Below are 21641 nucleotides of genomic sequence, written 5' to 3' on the forward strand. Positions count from 1 at the left end.
CACAAACAGGCAGCTGTAAAGGCTTCCTGCATGTGCTCCCTACCTCTCCCCTCCTGACACCCCCCCCCCCCCCCCCCACTAAGCAACAAACCCCACAATCCCCCAAATCTTTTAAAGATTCCTTGATGCTCTGGTGTATTCTGTACCCCCACAAGCTAAGTCACCCTGGTAGTCTAGTGACGCCAGCGGCACACCAAGGGCGGGGCGGTGGGGGCGGTCCACCCCGGGTGCACGCCGCTGGAGGGGTGCAGAGAGCAGCCGCGTGCCTGTCGGCCCCACTGGTTCCCTGCGCCCTCTGCCCCGGAACAGGTTACTTCCTGTTCTGGGGCAGAGGGAGCCAACGGAGCCGAGAGCTGCGTGGCTGCTCCCAGCAGCTAAAAATGCACCCGGGGGGGAGGGGGGTCATTGCGCCAGGGGGGGTGTCATGCTGCACCCGGGGGGGGGGGGGGGGGTGCATGAATCTGCGATCCGCCCCGGGTGTTAGCCGACCTACGATCGTCACTGAGTGACACCCTCCTCCCCTCTCCCCTTACTGTACCTTAAAAAGTTGGAGGAAGGAGGGCAGGAGCAATCTCCTCCCTTCTGTGGGCCCTCTTGGAACAAAATGGTGGCACCCAGCCCCTGCCAAGTGCATCCTTGGGCTCTTTCTTGTCAGGAGTTCATTATTCTCACAATTCTGGCCTTTCTGCAGAAGATGAATTCCATGCTCTTTGTCTCCGTGCATTCAAGGAACGGGGAATAGGTTCTCAGCCCAGAAAGCTTCATAAACTGGATGTGCAAAGAGTACTGTTCCATGTGCTGCACAAGGATCTTATGGCTTCCAAGGCAACAATAGCATACTAGTTCAAGGTGGCTATCGAGTTAGTGCACCTTTATCAGAACAAACTGGTTCCGAGGGGCCTTAACCCCATTCTATCCATTCATAGGTGGCCTTGTGGGCAGAGGCCCACATGGTTTCACCTTAAGACATTTGCAAGGCGGCCATTTGGTCATCTCTTCAATCCACTCTGAATGCTTTACAGCTTGATATTCTGAAGCTTGATATTCTAGTCAGAGACCGCTCGGCCTGTGGCAGGGTGATGATCCGGGGGCTTTGTCTTCCCCTCCCAGTGAGATTCTGCTTAGGTACATCTCACTTGTCAAGACTGGTATGGCTGGAATGGTAAGGAATGTGAAATTTAATCATACCAGTTAATTTCCTTTGCTTTTAGCCCAGCTACACTAGTCTGAGACTACCTATGCGTTTTACTACTACTACTACTAACAAACATTTCTAAAGCGCTACTAGGGTTACGCAGCGCTGTACAATTCAAACATAGAAGGACAGTCCCTGCTCAAAGAGCTTACAATCTAAAAGACAAGAGAACAATCTAAAGACAAGTGAACAATCTAGAGGACGAGTGAACAGTTAATCTGATAGGGTGGATAGATTGGGGCATTTTATATTTCTCGAGCGGTTAGGCGCCGAAGGCAGCATTGAAGAGGTGAGTTTTAAGCAGAGATTTGAAGATGGGTAGGGAGGGGGGCATGGCGTATGGGTAAAGGAAGATTATTCCAGGCATAGGGTGAGGCAAGGCAGAATGAGCGGAGCCTGGAGTTGGCAGTGGTGGAGAAGGGTACTGAGAGAAGGGCTTTGTCCTGTGAGCGGAGGTTGCGGGCGGGAACATAGGGGGAGATGAGGGTGGAGAGGTAGTGAGGAGCCGCAGACTGAGTGCATTTGTAGGTAAGAAGGAGGAGCTTGAATTGTATGCGATATCTGATCGGAAGCCAATGAAGTGATTTAAGGATAGGGGTGATATGAGTATATCGGTTTTGGCGGAATATAAGACGTGCAGCAGCGTTCTGAACGGATTGAAGGGGGGATAGATGGCTGAGTGGGAGGCCGGTGAGGAGTAAGTTGGAGTAATCAAGGCGAGAGGTAATGAGAGCATGGACGAGAGTTCTGGTGGTATGCTCAGAGAGGAAAGGGCGAATTTTGCTGATGTTGAAGAGGAAGAAGTGACAGGTCTTGGCAGTCTGTTGGATATGCGCAGAGAAGGAGAGGGAGGAGTCAAAGATGACTCCGAGGTTGCGGGCAGATGGGACGGGGAGGATGAGGGTGTTATCAACAGAGATAGAGAGTGGAGGAAGAGGAGAAGTGGGTTTAGGAGGAAAGACAAGGCGCTCGGTCTTGGACATGTTCAGCTTCAGGTGGCGGTTGGACATCCATGCCGCAATGTCGGATAAACAGGCCGATACCTTGGCCTGAGTCTCCGCGGTGATGTCAGGTGTGGAGAGGTATAGCTGGGTGTCATCAGCATAAAGATGATACTGAAAACCATGAGACGAGATTAGCGAGCCCAGGGAAGAGGTGTAGATTGAGAAGAGAAGGGGTCCAAGGACAGATCCCTGGGGAACTCCAACAGATAGTGGGATGGGAGTGGAGGAAGATCCATGGGAGTTAATTTTCTTTGCTTTTAGCCCAGCTACACTAGTCTGAGACTACCTATGCGTTTTGTGTATATAGTTTAGGTTAGAGGTAATTCATGACATATAATTATGCTGAAGTAGCAGATGGGGCTTTGGGGTGACTCAGTAGACCATATGCTGCTTTGGTAACCCTAGTAGCGCTTTAGAAATGTTAAGTAGTAGTAGTGGTATATTGGAAAGTTCCAACAAAGCGCTACCCTATATCCTGTTGATGTCACTGGAAGATTAAGCTCTCTACCGCCATCTGGTGATAGAAAAGAGAACCCAGATATGACTAAATATTACCTTAAATATGAGTCATTTGGAAGGACAAGAACTGAAACTTGTCAGCAAGCAGAGCTTTAGGAATAATCATCAGGTGATAATGAAGGTAGCCAGTCAATGTAGTAGCTTAGTGGTTATAGCAGCAGGCTGAGAACCATGGAAGTCAGGGTTCAAATTCAGCTACTCTGATTTTCCATGTGACCTTCAGCAAGTCACATTCCCCTTTCATTGCCTTAGGTGCAACTTAGACTGTAAGCCTTTCCAGGAAGGAACATACTAATTGTACCTGCAAGGTAAATAATTAAATCTAAACTCCAATGAGAACATAAAATAAGCTATGCTAAGTCAGATAATTCAGCTTGGTACCTTGTCTCTGACAGTGGCAGATCCCAAAGATTAAATCTGTGTTTATAGCTCATTTCAAATAAGACTTTAGAGGTCCAAATAGACTAAGCAACTGGGGGTTGCTTAGTAGAGGTATTAGCAGGAAAAAGAAATACTGCCTTTCTGTAGGTCATTTGTCAGAGAGGAAATGACCAGTTGTTACAGCAGTGCTTCTCAATTCTCTCCTGCAAGCACACCTAGCCAATTGGATTTGCAAGATTATTACAATGAATGAGAAATATTTGCATAAAACGGATCTCCAATTTCTCCGAGGACAAGCAGGCTGCTTGTTCTCACTGATGGGTGACGTCCTCGGCAGCCCCTCCAATCGGAATCTTCCTAGCAAAGTCCTTTGCTAGCTCTCGCGCGCACCGCGCATGCGCGGCCGTCTTCCCGCCCGAAACCGGCTCGAGCCGGCCAGTCTTCTTTCGTCCGCACTCGGTACGGCTGTGTTTTTTGTCGTGTCGAGCCCCGGAGAGTCGACCTCGCGCGTCCGTGTTTTATTGACGTGTTTTTTCTTCGGAAAAGTTTTCTACCTGTCGGGAAGTGCTCCGAAAACCCCCTTGGGTTTCATTTTCCCCTTCCCGTACTTCCAGTTTTGCCCCGGTAAGTTTTCTTTCGTCGTCGGGGTAGGCCTCTTTCGGCCTCGGTCGAGATTTTTTCTCCCTTAAAGTTTTGGTGCTCCAAATTCGTCATTTCGGATTTTGACTTCGCCTTCATCCTTGGCTGCCAGTGCATCGAGTGCATCGAGGCATCGGCCCTCTGCATCGGCGCCGAGACATCGGATAGCTGCATCGACGTCGGTGGTACCGGGACCTCGTCTCCTGATGTCGTCGGACGGTGGTGCATCGAGTGGAGTGCAGGTGAGGGCTGTCCTTTCCCCTGCTGGTGGCGGTGAGCCCTCGGGTGGGTCTCCTCCTACCCTGAGGGCTCCTGCGGTACAGCCCCCCCGAGATCGACCCTCTTCGGTCTCGGCCCCGAGGAAGCGACGGATGGATTCTACGTCCTCCTCGTCGGTGCCGGGAAGCTCCGGTGACATGCTTCGGAAGAAGTCGAAGAAGCATCGACACCGGTCCCCTTCCCGCGTCGGCACCGAGAGCTCTGGGTCGCCGAGGGAGTCGGCACCCAGCAGGCATCGGCACCGAGAGGACCGCTCACCCTCTGTTCAAGAGGTGTCGATGCGCTCCACTCTGGACAGCCCGGAACAGCCTCCACGCCCGGAACAGGTTCTGACGTCGACGCCTGCATCGACCTCCATGCCTTTCTCTGCAGCCGCTCTGAACGAGAGCCTCCGGGCCGTTCTCCCAGAGATTCTGGGAGAGCTGTTGCGCCCTACCCCTCCGGTACCGGCGGTGCTTGCGCCTCCGGTACCGTCGAGCATGGTGCCGGCTGGCCCATCGCCCGGGGTGAGGTCCCCGACGTCGGTACCGCGTGCGGTGCCGACTGCGGCCACCTCCCAGGAGGGCTCCCCGACTACGTCGGCGGAGGGAGCTTCGCCGATGCGGGCGAGGGAGTCTACCTCTCGACGCCCCCATCGTGGACGTGGCTCCACGGAGTCGAGCCGGGGCGCGGTTGCAGACGCAGGTCCGTGAACTTGTGTCTGACACCGAGGGTGAGGCCTCGTGGGAAGAAGAAGAAGATCCCAGATATTTCTCTGACGAGGAGTCTGAGGGTCTTCCTTCTGATCCCACTCCCTCTCCTGAAAGGCAGCTTTCTCCTCCCGAGAGTCTGTCTTTTGCTTCCTTTGTCCGGGAGATGTCTACGGCCATCCCCTTCCCGGTGGTTGTGGAGGACGAGCCCAGGGCTGAAATGTTTGAGCTCCTGGACTATCCTTCTCCACCTAAGGAAGCGTCCACTGTTCCCCTGCACCATGTCCTCAAAAAGACATTGCTGGCGAACTGGACCAAGCCTTTAACTAATCCCCACATCCCCAAGAAGATCGAGTCCCAGTACCGGATCCATGGGGACCCAGAGCTGATGCGCACTCAGTTGCCTCACGACTCTGGAGTTGTGGATCTGGCCCTAAAGAAGGCTAAGAGTTCTAGGGAGCATGCTTCGGCGCCCCCGGGCAAAGACTCTAGAACCTTAGACTCCTTTGGGAGGAAGGCCTACCATTCCTCTATGCTCGTGGCCAAAATTCAGTCTTACCAGCTCTTCACGAGCATACACATGCGGAATAATGTGCGACAGTTGGCGGGCTTGGTTGATGCTCTTCCCCCTGAGCAAGCCAAGCCTTTTCAGGAGGTGGTCAGGCAGCTGAAGGCGTGCAGAAAATTCCTGGCCAGAGGAGTTTATGACACTTTTGATGTTGCGTCCAGGGCCGCTGCTCAAGGTGTGGTGATGCGCAGGCTCTCATGGCTGCGTGCCGCCGACCTGGAGAATAGAATCCAGCAGCGGATTGCGGACTCGCCTTGCCGTGCGGACAACATTTTTGGAGAAAAAGTCGAGCAGGTGGTAGAGTCTCTCCACCAGCGGGACACCGCATTCGACAAGTTCTCCCGCCGGCAGCCTTCAGCTTCTACCTCTACAGGTAGACGATTTTTCGGGGGAAGGAAGACTGTTCCCTATACTTCTGGTAAGCGTAGGTACAATCCTCCTTCCCGACAGCCTGCGGCCCAGGCTAAGCCCCAGCGCGCTCGCTCTCGTCAGCAGCGTGCGCCTCAGCAAGGCCCCGCGGCTCCCCAGCAAAAGCAAGGGGCGAGCTTTTGACTGGCTCCAGCAGAGCATAGCCGACATCCAAGTGTCAGTGTCGGGCGACCTGCCAGTCGGAGGGAGGTTGAAAGCTTTTCACCAAAGGTGGCCTCTCATAACCTCCGATCAGTGGGTTCTGCAAATAGTCCGGCAAGGATACACCCTCAATTTGGCCTCCAAACCCCCAAATTGTCCACCGGGAGCTCAGTCTTACAGCTTCCAGCACAAGCAGGTACTTGCAGAGGAACTCTCCGCCCTTCTCAGCGCCAATGCGGTCGAGCCCGTGCCATCCGGGCAAGAAGGGCTGGGATTCTATTCCAGGTACTTCCTTGTGGAAAAGAAAACAGGGGGGATGCGTCCCATCCTAGACCTAAGGGCCCTGAACAAATATCTCGTAAAAGAAAAGTTCAGGATGCTTTCCCTGGGCACCCTTCTCCCCATGATTCAGCAAAACGATTGGCTATGCTCTCTGGACTTGAAGGATGCCTACACACACATCCCGATACTGCCAGCTCACAGACAGTATCTGCGATTTCAGTTGGGCACCCGCCACTTCCAGTACTGTGTGCTACCCTTTGGGCTCGCCTCTGCGCCCAGAGTGTTCACAAAGTGCCTAGCTGTGGTAGCAGCGGCACTTCGCAGGCTGGGAGTGCACGTGTTCCCATATCTCGACGATTGGCTGGTGAAGAACACGTCCGAGGCAGGAGCCCTGCAGTCCATGCAGATGACTATTCGCCTCCTGGAGCTACTGGGGTTTGTAATAAATTACCCAAAGTCCCATCTTCTCCCAGTGCAGAAACTCGAATTCATAGGAGCCCTGCTGGATTCTCGGACGGCTCGCGCCTATCTCCCAGAGACAAGGGCCAACAACTTGTTGTCCCTCGTCTCGCGGGTGCGAGCGTCCCAGCAGATCACAGCTCGGCAGATGTTGAGATTGCTGGGCCACATGGCCTCCACAGTTCATGTGACTCCCATGGCCCGCCTTCACATGAGATCTGCTCAATGGACCCTAGCCTCCCAGTGGTATCAGGCTGCTGGGGGTCTAGAAGACGTGATCCACCTGTCCACGAGTTTTCTCGAATCCCTGTATTGGTGGACAATCTGGTCCAATTTGACTCTGGGACGTCCTTTCCAAATTCCTCAGCCACAAAAAGTGCTGACAACGGATGCGTCTCTCCTGGGATGGGAGCTCATGTCGATGGGCTTCACACCCAAGGAAGCTGGTCCCTCCAGGAACGCGGTCTACAGATCAATCTCCTGGAGTTGCGAGCGATCTGGAACGCTCTGAAGGCTTTCAGAGATCGGCTGTCCCATCAAATTATCCAAATTCAGACAGACAACCAGGTTGCCATGTACTATGTCAACAAGCAGGGGGGCACCGGATCTCGCCCCCTGTGTCAGGAAGCCGTCAGCATGTGGCTTTGGGCTCGCCGTCTCGGCATGGTTCTCCAAGCCACATATCTGGCAGGCGTAAACAACGGTCTGGCCGACAGACTGAGCCGGATTATGCAACCTCACGAGTGGTCGCTCAACTCCAGAGTGGTGCGCCAGATCTTCCAAGCGTGGGGCACCCCCTTGGTGGATCTCTTCGCATCTCGAGTGAACCACAAAGTCCCTCAGTTCTGTTCCAGGCTTCAGGCCCCCGGCAGACTAGCATCGGATGCCTTCCTCCTGGATTGGGGGGAGGGCCTGCTGTATGCTTATCCTCCCATTCCTCTGGTGGGAAAGACTTTGTTGAAACTCAAGCAAGACCGAGGCACCATGATTCTGATTGCTCCTTTTTGGCCGCGTCAGATCTGGTTCCCTCTTCTTCTGGAGTTATCCTCCGAAGAACCGTGGAGATTGGAGTGTTTTCCGACCCTCATCACGCAGAACGAAGGGGCTCTTCTGCATCCCAGCCTCCGGTCCCTGGCTCTCACGGCCTGGATGTTGAGAGCGTAGACTTTGCCTCTTTGGGTCTGTCAGAGGGTGTCTCCCGCGTCTTGCTTGCTTCCAGGAAAGATTCCACCAAGAGGAGTTACTTCTTTCTGTGGAGGAGGTTTGCCGTCTGGTGTGACAGCAAGGCCCTAGCTCCTCGCTCTTGTCCTACACAGACCCTGCTTGAATACCTTCTGCACTTGTCTGAGTCTGGTCTCAAGACCAACTCTGTAAGGGTTCACCTTAGCGCAATCAGTGCATACCATTACCATGTGGAAGGTAAGCCGATCTCAGGACAGCCTTTAGTTGTTCGCTTCATGAGAGGTTTGCTTTTGTCAAAGCCCCCTGTCAAGCCTCCTACAGTGTCATGGGATCTCAATGTCGTTCTCACCCAGCTGATGAAATCTCCTTTTGAGCCACTGAATTCCTGCCATCTGAAGTACTTGACCTGGAAGGTCATTTTCTTGGTGGCAGTTACTTCAGCTCGTAGGGTCAGTGAGCTTCAGGCCCTGGTAGCCCAGGCCCCTTACACCAAATTTCATCATAACAGAGTAGTCCTCCGCACTCACCCCAAGTTCTTGCCAAAGGTCGTGTCGGAGTTCCATCTGAACCAGTCAATTGTCTTGCCAACATTCTTTCCCCGTCCTCATTCCTGCCCTGCTGAACGTCAGCTGCCCACATTGGACTGCAAGAGAGCATTGGCCTTCTACCTGGAGCGGACACAGCCCCACAGACAGTCCGCCCAATTGTTTGTTTCTTTTGATCCCAATAGGAGGGGAGTGGCTGTAGGGAAACGCACCATATCCAATTGGCTAGCAGATTGCATTTCCTTCACTTACGCCCAGGCGGGGCTGGCTCTTGAGGGTCATGTCACGGCTCATAATGTTAGAGCCATGGCTGCGTCGGTAGCCCACTTGAAGTCAGCCTCCATTGAAGAAATTTGCAAAGCTGCGACGTGGTCATCTGTCCACACATTCACATCGCATTACTGCCTTCAGCAGGATACCCGACGCGACAGTCGGTTCGGGCAGTCAGTTCTTCAGAACCTGTTTGGGCTTTAGGATCCAACTCCACCCCCCGAGGGCCCTGTTTGTTCTGTTCCAGGCTGCACTCTCAGTTAGTTGGTATATTTTTTAGGTCAATCTCAGTTATGTCCTCGCCGTTGCGAGGCCCAATTGACCTTGGTTGTTGTTTTGAGTGAGCCTGGGGGCTAGGGATACCCCATCAGTGAGAACAAGCAGCCTGCTTGTCCTCGGAGAAAGCGAATGCTACATACCTGTAGAAGGTATTCTCCGAGGACAGCAGGCTGATTGTTCTCACAAACCCGCCCGCCTCCCCTTTGGAGTTGTGTCTTCCCTTGAAGTGTATTGTCTTGCTACATACTGGACTGGCCGGCTCGAGCCGGTTTCGGCGGGAAGACGGCCGCGCATGCGCGGTGCGCGCGGGCGCGCGAGAGCTAGCAAAGGACTTTGCTAGGAAGATTCCGATTGGAGGGGCTGCCGAGGACGTCACCCATCAGTGAGAACAATCAGCCTGCTGTCCTCGGAGAATACCTTCTACAGGTATGTAGCATTCGCTATATGCACATTATCTCATGTATATTCACTGTGGTAATGTTTAAAAACTCACCTACTAGGCGTGCCTCCAGGAGAGGGTTGAGAGCAATGGGCTGAGAACCAGGGAAGTCAGAATTCAAATCCTGTTGCTGCAACTGATATATGTAACCTTAGTCAAATCACTATTTATGTAGTGCAGGCAAATATATAGTATTTGGAGAGGGCAATTCACATATCTGGATTAAAATGTGGAGAATTCCCATACTTTTTAAAAGAGGTTTTGCCAAACCTAGAGCCTTTTATAAAATGGGTGCAGGACTGCAAGTTGTCCCTCCAGATACACAATGAGGGATATTTTCAAAGCACTTAGCAGATTGGTGAGGCAAGATTTCCCTTGGCTAGATAAATCCCATTAATCTGATTGTTCAGGAACCCCACCCTACTTCCTGTCCCTGAGTGAGGCTGAGGAAAAGAGTAACACACAAATTATTAGAAAATAGCACAAGCTTTTGGGAGCTGAGTCATGATGTTCACCTAACGTTGGCGACATGACACCTGACTGACTCAACTTCCTCAGGTTCTTTGCTCTTTTATTGGAAAAATATTGTCATGTGTTAGCAAGTCAACAGGTTTACATCATAATCATGAGAGAGAAACTATGAAACAACATTGATTCAAGTTATACTCTGCCCACCATCAGCAGGTTAGAGGGGGTTCAGGGCAAAGTTCAACAGCAACTTCAACAATTCCAGTAAAAGTTTCCTCTATTATAAGGTTTACAAGAATGAGGAACTCTGGTTGGGCTGGCCCACATTATTTCTGCATGGCCAGAGATCTGGGGGTATGTACGTTGAGGGTGCATATAATTCTTAGTTCCCTGTTCTTCTCTTATTTACAGAATAGGCTACACGTGTTAGACAACTTCTGGCATCTAGACAGGACATTACTTACTAAGCAGGCTTTAAATTGTCAATTTAGCATGTCAGCTAAGCTAAGCAGTTCAATGACAAACTTTTGTTCTTTTTTTTTTTTCATCTTATTTTCCCATTCTAACATTTAACTCCCAATTTCCCTTCTGGAGGGAGGGGGGCACCACTATTGTCTTAGGACGAGCAGGCCTATAATTCTCACATGTGGGTATTGTGACCCTCGTTACCCAGTCCAGAGCTTATATCAAGCTGGAAAGAACTTTATGGAGTGAGAGACCTCCTCCACTGCACATGCAAGAGTGTGGGGACTGCCAGTTCTTTTATTTTACTGTCCAGTTCAGATAGAGCTTTAAGTGCTTTTCGCTGTGGTTTTTTCTTGTTCATATGTACGGGTTCTCTTTTTTCCCATCCCTTATTTTATTAGTTGTTTTTTCCTGTTTCCTTTATTTTTTCGTGTCTCTAGGCTGCATTTAGACCTTGACTTTTGACATTGCTTTTGACTCGTAACCACTTGTAACCACTCGCCTCCACCTACCCTCCTCTCTTCCTTCCCGTTCACATTAATTGATTTGATTTGCTTACTTTATTTATTTTTTGTCTATTAGATTGTAAGCTCTTTGAGCAGGGACTGTCTTTCTTCTATGTTTGTGCAGCGCTGCGTATGCCTTGTAGCGCTATAGAAATGCTAAATAGTAGAAGTAGTAGTAGTAGACTTTGGTCGGGTTCTCCCTTTATTTTCTCTCTGGTTCTTTGCTCCTTTTTCTGCACCATCGAGTTGTTTGATTTGGCCATGGAAGTTTTTTCCTTCCATGTCCACAAAGATCCCAGTGGCTTTAAGCACTGTTCCCGTTGCAATAGGGCCATCTCTGGTAGGGACACCCATTCTTAGTGTCTTCAGTATTTGGGGCCTAATCATAGCCCTTACAACTGTGTCCTGAGAGAAGATTTTTGGAGCCCAGCCCAAATCTTTGACACAGGTGTTGCATTAGGAGCATCGGTCCGTCTGCTAGACCTGTAGACACTGGGAGCAGTTGTGTATTGAGTGGGTGTCCACCTGCCTCGGTGCCGACTACTGTGCAGAGCCTCCAGGATCAACCTGTATCAGACCAGACCCTTGTCAGCACCAAGGAGCCTCGATGACCAGTTTCAAGCGAAGACCAAAAAGCATCAGCATTGATCCTCAACACACGGTGCTGGGAGCTCCGGGCATCGAGGGATTTGGCACCAGAGAAGTGTTGGCGCCAGGAAGACCACTCCCCCTCCATACAAAAGATGCCGGTGCAGCGGTCTCCATGCAGCTAGGACTAGCCTCCCGTCTCAACCCCAGCAGTTCCCATTGTTTGCCGATGCCTGCCTTTGGTAAGCGTATCTGGACCTTCTCCGAGGACAAGCAGGCTGCTTGTTCTCATGACTGGGGTGACGTCCGCGGCAGCCCCCACCAACCGGAAGAAGCTTCGCGGGCAGTCCGCATGCAGGGCACGCCCACCGCGAATGCGCGGCCGTCTTCCCGCCCGTGCGTGACCGTTCCCGCCAGTCTTTTCTTTTCCGCGACTGGAGAGAGACGTGTTCACCTCTCTCTCTTCCTCAGCCCCGGAAAACCGTCGCGTTGTTCGCGAACCTTCGTTTATTTTCGTTTAGTTTTGTTCCGTGTTCTTATAAATTTTTTCTGTAAAAAAAAAAAAAAAAGAGAGAACGCGCTGTATTTTCCCTCGTTTTCTAGCGGGGGCGTCGTGTTGCGGCCTTGTGGCCGCGCGGTCGAGTTGTTTTTCGAGGTGTGATTTTACCGCCACCATCGACGACTTTGATTTCGCCGACGCGATTTTTCCGTCGATGTCCTCGAAGGTCCCGAGTGGATTTAAGTAGTGTGGTCGGTGCGGCCGGCCTATCTCACAGACCGACACTCACGCTTGGTGCCTCCAGTGCCTCGGGCCGGAGCACGATACCAAGTCATGTACTTTGTGTCTTGGTCTCCGGAAACGGACTCAAGTTGCGAGGCAAGTTCTTCGGGACCGTCTTTTTGGAACTTGCGCCGGCCCCTCGACGTCGACCTCGACGGCATCGGTATTGACGGCCGGTCTTCGGTACCGGTATCGATGTCCGCGAAATCGGCACCGATGGCATCGACCCCAGGAGCACAGGTCCCGTCGGCCCGCCGGTCCTCCGGTGACGGTAGGGGTGAGAGGCCGCGTGGGCAATTGGCCCCGGTCACTCCCTCTGCCCATGGCCCTCGGGACCGAACCCTGTCTGACCCGGTCCCTCGAGACCGAGGGGGATCGACCTCCTCCTCCTCCATGCCGGGCATCGCAAGAAAACAAAGAAGCACCGTCATCGGTCGCCATCGATACATCCGGCCCCCGGCGCCGGGGAGGATTCGACGCCGAGTAAGCATCCGCGTCGAGAGGAGAGGTCCCCCTCGGTAGTAGAGGTACCAACGCGTCAGGGTCCCAGCACTTCGGTGCAGTCTCCTGGACCCGAGCAGCTTCCGGCACCGACGCCTCTACCGGTCCCCCCGTCTTTCCCGGCAGCGGGCCTGGACGAGTGCCTCCGAGCCATCCTTCCGGGGATCCTGGAAGGGCTGATGCGCCAGAGTGTGCCGGCGCCGTGGGTGCTTGCGCCCTCGGCGCCGTTGACTGTGGCGCCGGCGAGCTCTAGCCCGGTGCCGAGGCCTTCGACGCCGCTTGCGGCGCCGGTCTTGACCGCCACACAGGTGGAGTCCCCGTCGATGGAGGGAGCTTCGTCCCTGCCGGCGCGGGAGTCCACCGCTCGACGACACCGAGGCCTCGGTGCCTCGACGTCGAGCCGGGCCCGGTTGAGGAGTCAGCTGCATGAGCTTATGTCCGACACCGAGGAAGAGGCCTCGTTGGGGGAGGAGGAGGACCCCAGATATTTCTCCTCAGAGGAGTCTGTGGGCCTTCCCTCCGACCCCACGCCTTCACCAGAGAGAAAGCTCTCGCCTCCTGAGAGCCTCTCCTTTGCCTCCTTTGTCAGGGATATGTCTATATGCATTCCCTTCCCCGTGGTCTCTGTGGATGAGCCGAGGGCTGAGATGCTCGAGGTCCTCGATTATCCATCACCACCTAGAGAGTCCTCCATGGTACCGTTGCACAATGTCCTCAAAGAGACACTGCTTCGGAACTGGATGAGACCATTATCTAATCCCACCATCCCCAAGAAAGCAGAGTCCCAGTACAGAATCCACTCGGACCCAGAGTTAATGCGGCCACAATTGCCTCATGACTCGGCGGTCGTGGACTCTGCTCTCAAGAGGGCACGGAGTTTGAGGGATACCGCCTCGGCGCCCCCGGGGCGGGAGTCTCGAACTCTGGACTCGTTTGGGAGGAAGGCCTACCAATCTTCCATGCTCGTGACCCGCATCCAGTCTTACCAACTCTACACGAGCATCCACATGCGGAATAATGTGAAGCAACTGGCGGACCTGGTTGACAAGCTCCCGCCGGAGCAGTCCAGGCCTTTTCAGGAGGTGGTCAGGCAGCTGAAGGCGTGCAGAAACTTCCTGTCCAGGGGTATATATGACACCTGTGACGTGGCATCTCGTGCTGCGGCCCAAGGTATAGTGATGCGCAGGCTCTCATGGCTGCGTGCCTCTGACCTGGACAACCGCACCCAGCAGAGGACTGGCCGACGTCCCTTGCCGGGGGGATAATATTTTTGGTGAGAAGGTTCGAGCAGCTGGTGGACCAACTGCATCAGCGGGAAACCGCCCTCGACAAGCTCTCCCACCGGGCGCCTTCAGCATCCACCTCAGCAGGTGGACGTTTTTCCCGGGCCCGGTAGGCTGCACCCTATGCTTTTACCAAGCGTAGGTACACCCAGCCGGCCCGAAGGCCTCGTCAGGCACAGGGACAGCCCCAGCGCGCTCGTTCCCGTCAACAGCGTGGCCTAAGCAGCCCCCTGCGCCTCCACAGCAACAGCCGGGACGGGCTTTTTGACTGGATCCAACGGGAACATAGCCGCCCAAAGTGTCCGTACGGACGATCTGCCGGTCGGAGGGAGGTTAAAATTTTTTCACCAAAGGTGGCCTCTCATAACCTCCAACCAGTGGGTTCTCCAAATAGTGCGGTGCGGATATGCCCCTGAATCTGGCCTCCCTGCCACCAAATTGTCCTCCGGGAGCTCAATCCTTCAGCTCCATCACAAGCAGATACTTGCAGAGGAACTCTCCGCCCTTCTCCGCGCAATGCGGTCGAGCCCGTACCACCCGGGCAGGAAGGGCAGGGATTCTATTCCAGGTACTTCTTGTGGAAAAGAAACGGGGGATGCGTCCCATCCTAGACCTGAGAGGCCCTGAAACAAATTCTGCGTCAAAGAAAAGTTCAGGATTGCTTTCCTTGGGCACCCTTCTGCCAATGATCAGAAAAACGATTGGCTATGTTCCCTGGATTTAAAGGACGCATACACTCACATCCCGTACTGCCAGCTCACAGACAGTATCTCAGATTCCGCCTGGGCGCACGGCACTTTCAGTATTGTGTGCTGCCCTTTGGGCTCACCTCTGCCCCACGGGTGTTTACAAAGTGCCTCGTGGTGGTAGCGGCGTATCTACGCAAGCAGGGAGTGCACGTGTTCCCATATCTCGACGATTGGCTGGTCAAGAACACCTCGGAGGCAGGAGCCCTCCGGTCCATGCAGTGCACTATTCAACTCCTGGAGCTGCTGGGGTTTGTGATAAATTACCCAAAGTCCCATCTCCAGCCAAACCCAGTCTCTGGGAATTCATAGGAGCTCTGCTGAATACCCAGACGGCTCAGGCCTTCCTTCCCGAAGCGGAGGCCAACAACCTCCTGTCCCTAGCTTCGCTGACCAGAGCGTCTCAGCAGGTCACAGCTCGGCAGATGTTGAGACTTCTGGGTCATATGGCCTCACAGTTCATGTGACTCCCATGGCTCGTCTTCACATGAGATCTGCTCAATGGACCCTAGCTTCCCAGTGGTTTCAAGCCACCGGGAATCTAGAAGATGTCATCCGCCTCTCCACCAGTTGCCGCACTTCACTGCTCTGGTGGACCATTCGGACCAATTTGACCCTTGGGACGTCCATTCCAATTCCACAGCCCACGAAAGTGCTGACGACGGATGCATCTCGCCTGGGGTGGGGAGCTCATGTCGATGGGCTTCACACCCAGGGTCTGTGGTCCCTCCAGGAAAAGGATCTGCAGATCAACCTCCTGGAGCTCCGAGCAATCTGGAACGCACTGAAGGCTTTCAGAGATCGGCTGTCCTGCCAAATTATCCAAATTCGGACAGGACAATCAGGTTGCAATGTATTACACCAACAAGCAGGGGTGGCACCAGGATCTCGCCCCCCTGAGTCAGGGAAGCCGTCGGGATGTGGCGTTGGGCTTGCCAGTTCGGCATGCTTCTCCAAGCCACATACCTGGCAGGTGTAAACAACAGTCTGGCCGACAGACTGCGCAGAGGTCATGCAACCGCACGAGGTGGTCGCTTCATTCCAGAGTGGTACGCAAGATCTTCCGAGAGTGGGGCACCCCCTCAGTGGAACTTTTCGCCTCTCAGACCAACCACAAGCTGCCTCTGTTCTGTTCCAGACTTCAGCGCCACACGGCAGACCTAGCGTCGGATGCCCTTTCTCCTTCATTGGGGGACCGGTCTCCTGTAGCTATCCTCCCATACCTTGGTGGGGAAGACCTTACTGAAGCTCAAGCAAGACCGCTGGCACCATGATTCTGATAGCGCCCTTTTGGCCCCCGTCAGATCTGGTTTTCCCTCTTCTTTCTGGAGTTGTCCTCAGAAGACCGTGGAGATTGGAGTGTTTTCCGACCCTCATTTCGCAGAACGGACAGAGCGTTGCTGCACCCCCAACCTTCAGTCTCTGGCTCTCACGGCTGGATGTTGAGGGCGTAGACTTCACTGCGTTGGGCCTGTCTGAGGGTGTCTCCCGGGTCTTGCTTGCCTCTAGGAAGGATTCCACTAAAAAGAGTTACTTTTTGAAGTGGAGGAGGTTTGTCGTGTGGTGTGAGAGCAAGGCCCTAGAACCTCGTTCTTGCCCTGCACAGAACCTGCTTGAATACCTTCTGCACTTATCAGAGTCTGGCCTCAAGACCAACTCAGTAAGGAATCACCTTAGTGCGATTAGTGCTTACCATTATCGTGTGGAAGGTAAAGCCATCTCTGGAGAGCCTTTAGTCGTTCGATTCATGAGAGGCTTGCTTTTGACAAAGCCCCCTATCAAGCCTCCTGCAGTGTCATGGGATCTCAACGTCGTCCTCACCCAGCTGAGGAAACCTCCTTTTGAGCCACTGAATTCCTGCCATCTGAGGTACTTGACCTGGAAGGTCATTTTCTTGGTGGCAGTTACTTCAGCTCGTAGGGTCAGTGAGCTTCAAGCCCTGGTAGCTCATGCTCCATATACCAAATTTCATCACAACAGAGTAGTGCTCCGCACCCACCCAAAGTTCCTGCCGAAGGTGGTGTCGGAGTTCCATCTTAACCAGTCAATTGTCTTGCCAACATTCTTTCCCAGACCGCATACCCGCCCTGCTGAACATCAGTTGCACACATTGGACTGCAAGAGAGCATTGGCCTTCTATTTGGAGCGGACACAGCCCCACAGACAGTCCGCCCAATTGTTTGTTTCTTTCGACCCTAACAGGCTAGGGTCGCTTTCGGGAAACGCACCATCTCCAATTGGCTAGCAGATGCATTTCCTCACTTACGCCCAGGCTGGGCTGGCTCTTGAGGGTCATGTCACGGCTCATAGTGTTAGAGCCATGGCAGCGTCAGTGGCCCACTTGAAGTCAGCCACTATTGAAGAGATTTGCAAGGCTGCGACATGGTCATCTGTCCACACATTCACATCACATTACTGCCTCCAGCAGGATACCCGACGCGACAGTCGGTTCGGGCAGTCGGTGCTGCAGAATCTGTTTGGGGTTTAAATCCAACTCCACCCTCCAGGACCCGAATTTATTCTGGTCAGGCTGCACTCTCAGTTAGTTGTTCTTCGTAGGTCAATTCTGTTGTTCCATCGCCGTTTGCGAGGTTAAATTGACCTGGGTTCTTGTTTTGAGTGAGCCTGAGAGCTAGGGATACCCCAGTCGTGAGAACAAGCAGCCTGCTTGTCCTCGGAGAAAGTGAATGATACATACCTGTAGCAGGTGTTCTCCGAGGACAGCAGGCTGATTGTTCTCACCTACCCTCCCTCCTCCCCTTTGGAGTTACGTTCATCATTTTTGCTTGTCATTCAACTGGCGGGAACGGTCACGCACGGGCGGGAAGACGGCCTCGGCGCATGCTGCGGTGGGCGTGCCCTGCGTGCGGACCGCCCGCGAAGCTTCTTCCGGTTGGTGGGGGCTGCCGCGGACGTCACCCCAGTCGTGAGAACAATCAGCCTGCTGTCCTCGGAGAACACCTGCTACAGGTATGTATCATTCACTTTGTTCCCCGAGATGCTGGGTGGCGGGCTTCATTCAAAAGAGTGCTTCGGCATCGAAGGTGTTGTCTGCCATTCCTCAAATTGCAGCCCCGCTTGGCCTTCAGCCTGTGGTGAGGCCTCTGATGCCAGTGTTGCATGTGGCCCTGGCATTGACTGCCACCCAGACTGGCACTCCCTCGACATTGATGAAGGAAGCTGCGCCAGAGTCGAAGCGAGAGCTGACTCTTCGATACCCCTCCCGGTGACATGGCTTCTGTAGGTCGAGGCAGGCTCGGTCTCTGCCTTCTCCAGATAAGGTTTTGGCTGATACCGATGAGGAGCACTCATGGGAATCAGATGATGACCATCGATACTTCTCGGAGGAGGAAAAAGAGGAAGATAATAATTTGGATAAGTCCTTCAGTCCCACAAGGAGCAAATAGCATGTTTGTATCACAAGGGCAGTTCACTGGGGATAATTGGCAGTTAGTGTGAATGTCCAAATATTGGAGAAGGACCAGCACAGTCAGATTCAGCAGCAAAATGGAACAGTAGAATATTCGGGGCATCCTTCAGCACGACAGGTGAAATCAGGGGTCAGGATAGCAGGCACAGAAACAGAGACCGATTTCTTTAGGGTCCATGGAACAGCATACACATCACTGATATGGATCCAAGTGTAGACTGCAAATGAAAAAAAAAAAAAAATTAAAGGGAGGGATTAACAATTTCTGTTACCCAGAGGGGACATACTTGTAATAGGTCAGAAGCCTGATGTAAGGACATGGAGTCTCGGGGACAAAGAGAAGAATAAATTCCAGTTCAAGGTAAGAATGATCTTGCTCCCTTAAAAAATACAGTGGAACGGGAGAAACAAAGGAGGCAGAAAGAAAAAGAACAAAAACATAAAACAGTATCAGGAACTCAAGAATGGAAGAGAAAAAGGTCTTACAGAGACACTGCAAATATAATGTCCAACACTGAAGTCAGGGTCTGAGGAGAACACAGGGACAGGAGGATGGAAAATAGAGGAACAGCATGATGGAAGAAAGGTAAGAACCAATGGAAACAAGGCAACATAGGAGAAATGTTGAAAAAAAAAGGAAATGCAAATTAAGGCAATAACATGTGTTAAACACAGCAACAGATTAATCCTAATCTATATAATAAGATGGACTGCATTCGTGTTTGAGGGACAAGGATGAACGGCTGGATAGGTGGTGCCAAACAGGATCATCGCACAGCTTGACCCTAAAGGGGTGGCTACTTCCACTGTAAAGGGTTCCAAGAACCTCTGGTTAGTCCACGATGATGGACGGTAGATCTTCTGATCGATCAGGTGGCCAGGTTACTACTGCACAAAACAAGGGTCTGAGGACGAGATCCCAGCTGATTCAAGAGCAGGAGTGAGAAGATCATATGCAAACTATAAAGCAGAAGAGTAAAGAAAGGTCATCAGAACCTGTGGCTATCCCCTGGGAGATGTTGGGGAAGTGGATCAAGCATCCAGTAACAATTTGGTGTGAAGGTAATCCAGTTTGCTTGTGAGGGCTGTGGCAAACAGAAAAGAGATCCAGTGGCAGTGCCTGTAGCCAAGAGAAAGCAGAAGAGGAGTGGCCTAGTGGTTAGAGCACCAGGCTTCACATGCAGAGGTGGCCAGTTCAAATCCCACTGCTGCTCTTTGTAATCTTGGAAGTCACTTAACCTTCCATTGCCTCAGGTATGAACTGGGAAGCCATACCTAGAATAACTTCCAGATGTTAAAGCATAAACTATAATTGCAGCAGTTTCAGATACACATTGGAATGCTTCAAGCCATTGTGAATATGGACACACACACATCAAAAGTTACCTTTTTCCTGTACAGGGCTTTTGCATATCTGTGAAATCAAGATGCAAATCACGGAAAGGGCTAGAGAGATTAGGAAAGGAGGGGGGAAGGGTTACTGGAGAATGTTTAGAAAGTAGTGTGTTAAACAAGTATGACATTGCCGCATAAATCTTTGAATCACTTGCTTAAGATGAGGGGCCCATTACTTTTTCTAATGCTTGAAAAACCAGTGCTTTTTTTTGTACCGGTACACACCGGAAGGGCATACCGGTACCTTTTTTTCCCTCCGGCGAGTCCTGCACCCTTCTTCTCACTCCTCTACTTACTACTATGTCGGACTCGGCAGCGTGAACGGTGCAGGCAGAGATTGAGAGAGGCTGGCAGTGTCGGAGCTTCCCTCTGCATGTCCCGCCTACATTGTTTCAACTTCCTGTTTCCGCATAGGCGGGAGTCGCAGAGGAAAGCTCCGACGCTGCCAGCCTCTCTCAATTGCTGCACCGTTTGCGCTGCTGAGTCCGAAGCTGCCAGCCTTTCTATCGGTTCGCTGGCAGGCAGTGAAGAAGGAGGACAGGCTGGGAGGAGGATGGGCTGGGGGAAGAAGAATCGCTGGACATGGGAGAGGGGAGGGCAGGGGAGAGAGGAGAATCGCTGGACATCGAGGGGAGGGCAGGGGAGAGAAGATAATCGCTGGATATCATGGGAAGGGATGGCAGGGAAGAGAGAATTGCTGGACATCGATTGGATAGGAGGGGAGGGCAGGGAAGAGAGAATTGCTGGACATCAATGGTAGGAGAGGGCAGGGATGGACTGTCCAGTGAATCCAGCTTCTGCCTATTTTCTTCATCCATGTACAGTTTTTCTCCTCTCTTCCTTTTCCCCCATCTCATCTCCTTCCTCACTTTTCCCTCTCCTCCACCCATGTCCAGCAACCCTCCTCTCCCCCCTGCCCTCCCCTCCATCCACCCACCCATGTCCAGCAACCCTCTTCTTCCCCCTGCCTGCCCCTCCATCCACCCACCCATGTCCAGCAACCCTCCTCTACCCCTGCCCTCCCCTCCACCCACCCATGTCCAGCAACCCTCCTCTTCCCCCTACCCTCCCCTCCATCCACCCATGTCCAGCAACCCTCCTCTCCCCCCCTGCCCTCCCCTCCCCTCCATCCACCCATGTCCAGCAACCCTCCTCTCCCCCCCTGCCCTCCCCTCCATCCACCCATGTCCAGCAACTCTCCTCTTCCCTGCCCTCCCCTCCATCCACTCATGTCCAGCAACCCTCCTCTCCCCTGCCTACCCCTCCATCCCACCCATGTTAACCATCTCCTTCCAGCCTCCCCCCCCCAGCAGCCCATGTCAACCATCTCCCTTCTAGCCCCTCCCCTACTCAACACCAGACATTTCTTGCTTTCTTCCAGCCCCCCCCCCCGATTCTCGATCCTCCGCTCTCCAGGCCGTCGATCATCTCCTGTCTGCCCTCAGCTCCCCGATAGCCCTCGTTTCCTTCCTGCCACCGCCCTGCCTTTAAATATTGTATTTTTCCTCGAGTCACGGTGCCGGCATTGAAAGCAGCAGGCTCAGCTCGGCTCCAGCCTTCCCTTGCATGGTTCCACCTCGCAGAAACAGGAAATACATCAGAAGAGGGCGGAACCATGTGAGGGAAGGCTGGAGCCAAGCTGAGCCTGCTGCTTTCAATGCTGGTGCCGCGACTCGAGGAAAAATACAATATTTAAAGGCAGGGCGGCGGCAGGAAGGAAACAAGGGCTATCAGAGAGCTGAAGGCAGACAAGAGATGATGGACGACCTGCGGAGCGGGGGAGCCTGCAGCTCGTAGGGTGGGGGGAGGAGAGGCAAGCCAGCTCGCAAGATGCCAATAAATTTAACAACCGGCTCTTGCGAGCCGGCTCCATCACACCACTGTACCTACTCGTCCTTCACCTCAAAGGACTATGTCTCAGTGCTGCCATCCAAGACAGCAGCGGTGTCAAAAATCCCAGGTGCCCTCTGTCTAAACAACCTAATTTTTGACTCCTTCCTAGAGAGCATTGCCACTGTACAGTTGGCCATGCTAAGCGGCCTACTACCTGTTGGAGAGAAACTCATTCTCTTCCAACAGAAATAGCCTCTCATACCCTCTGACTCTGATGGGTGCTACACACCATTCAGCACAGCTATGCTCTGTGTCGGCAAAAAAAGACCCCCGACCATCCACCAA

General features: G+C 53.1%; 1 protein-coding gene across 1 annotated transcript in view; it reads left to right on the forward strand.

Annotated features, from left to right (window-relative positions):
• Nucleotides 1–21641, forward strand: part of CIT (citron rho-interacting serine/threonine kinase) — a 1023678-nt gene that overhangs the window by 516702 nt on the left and 485335 nt on the right.

Source organism: Microcaecilia unicolor, chromosome 11 (genome assembly GCF_901765095.1).
Source record: "Microcaecilia unicolor chromosome 11, aMicUni1.1, whole genome shotgun sequence".
In the NCBI taxonomy this organism is placed as follows: domain Eukaryota; kingdom Metazoa; phylum Chordata; class Amphibia; order Gymnophiona; family Siphonopidae; genus Microcaecilia; species Microcaecilia unicolor.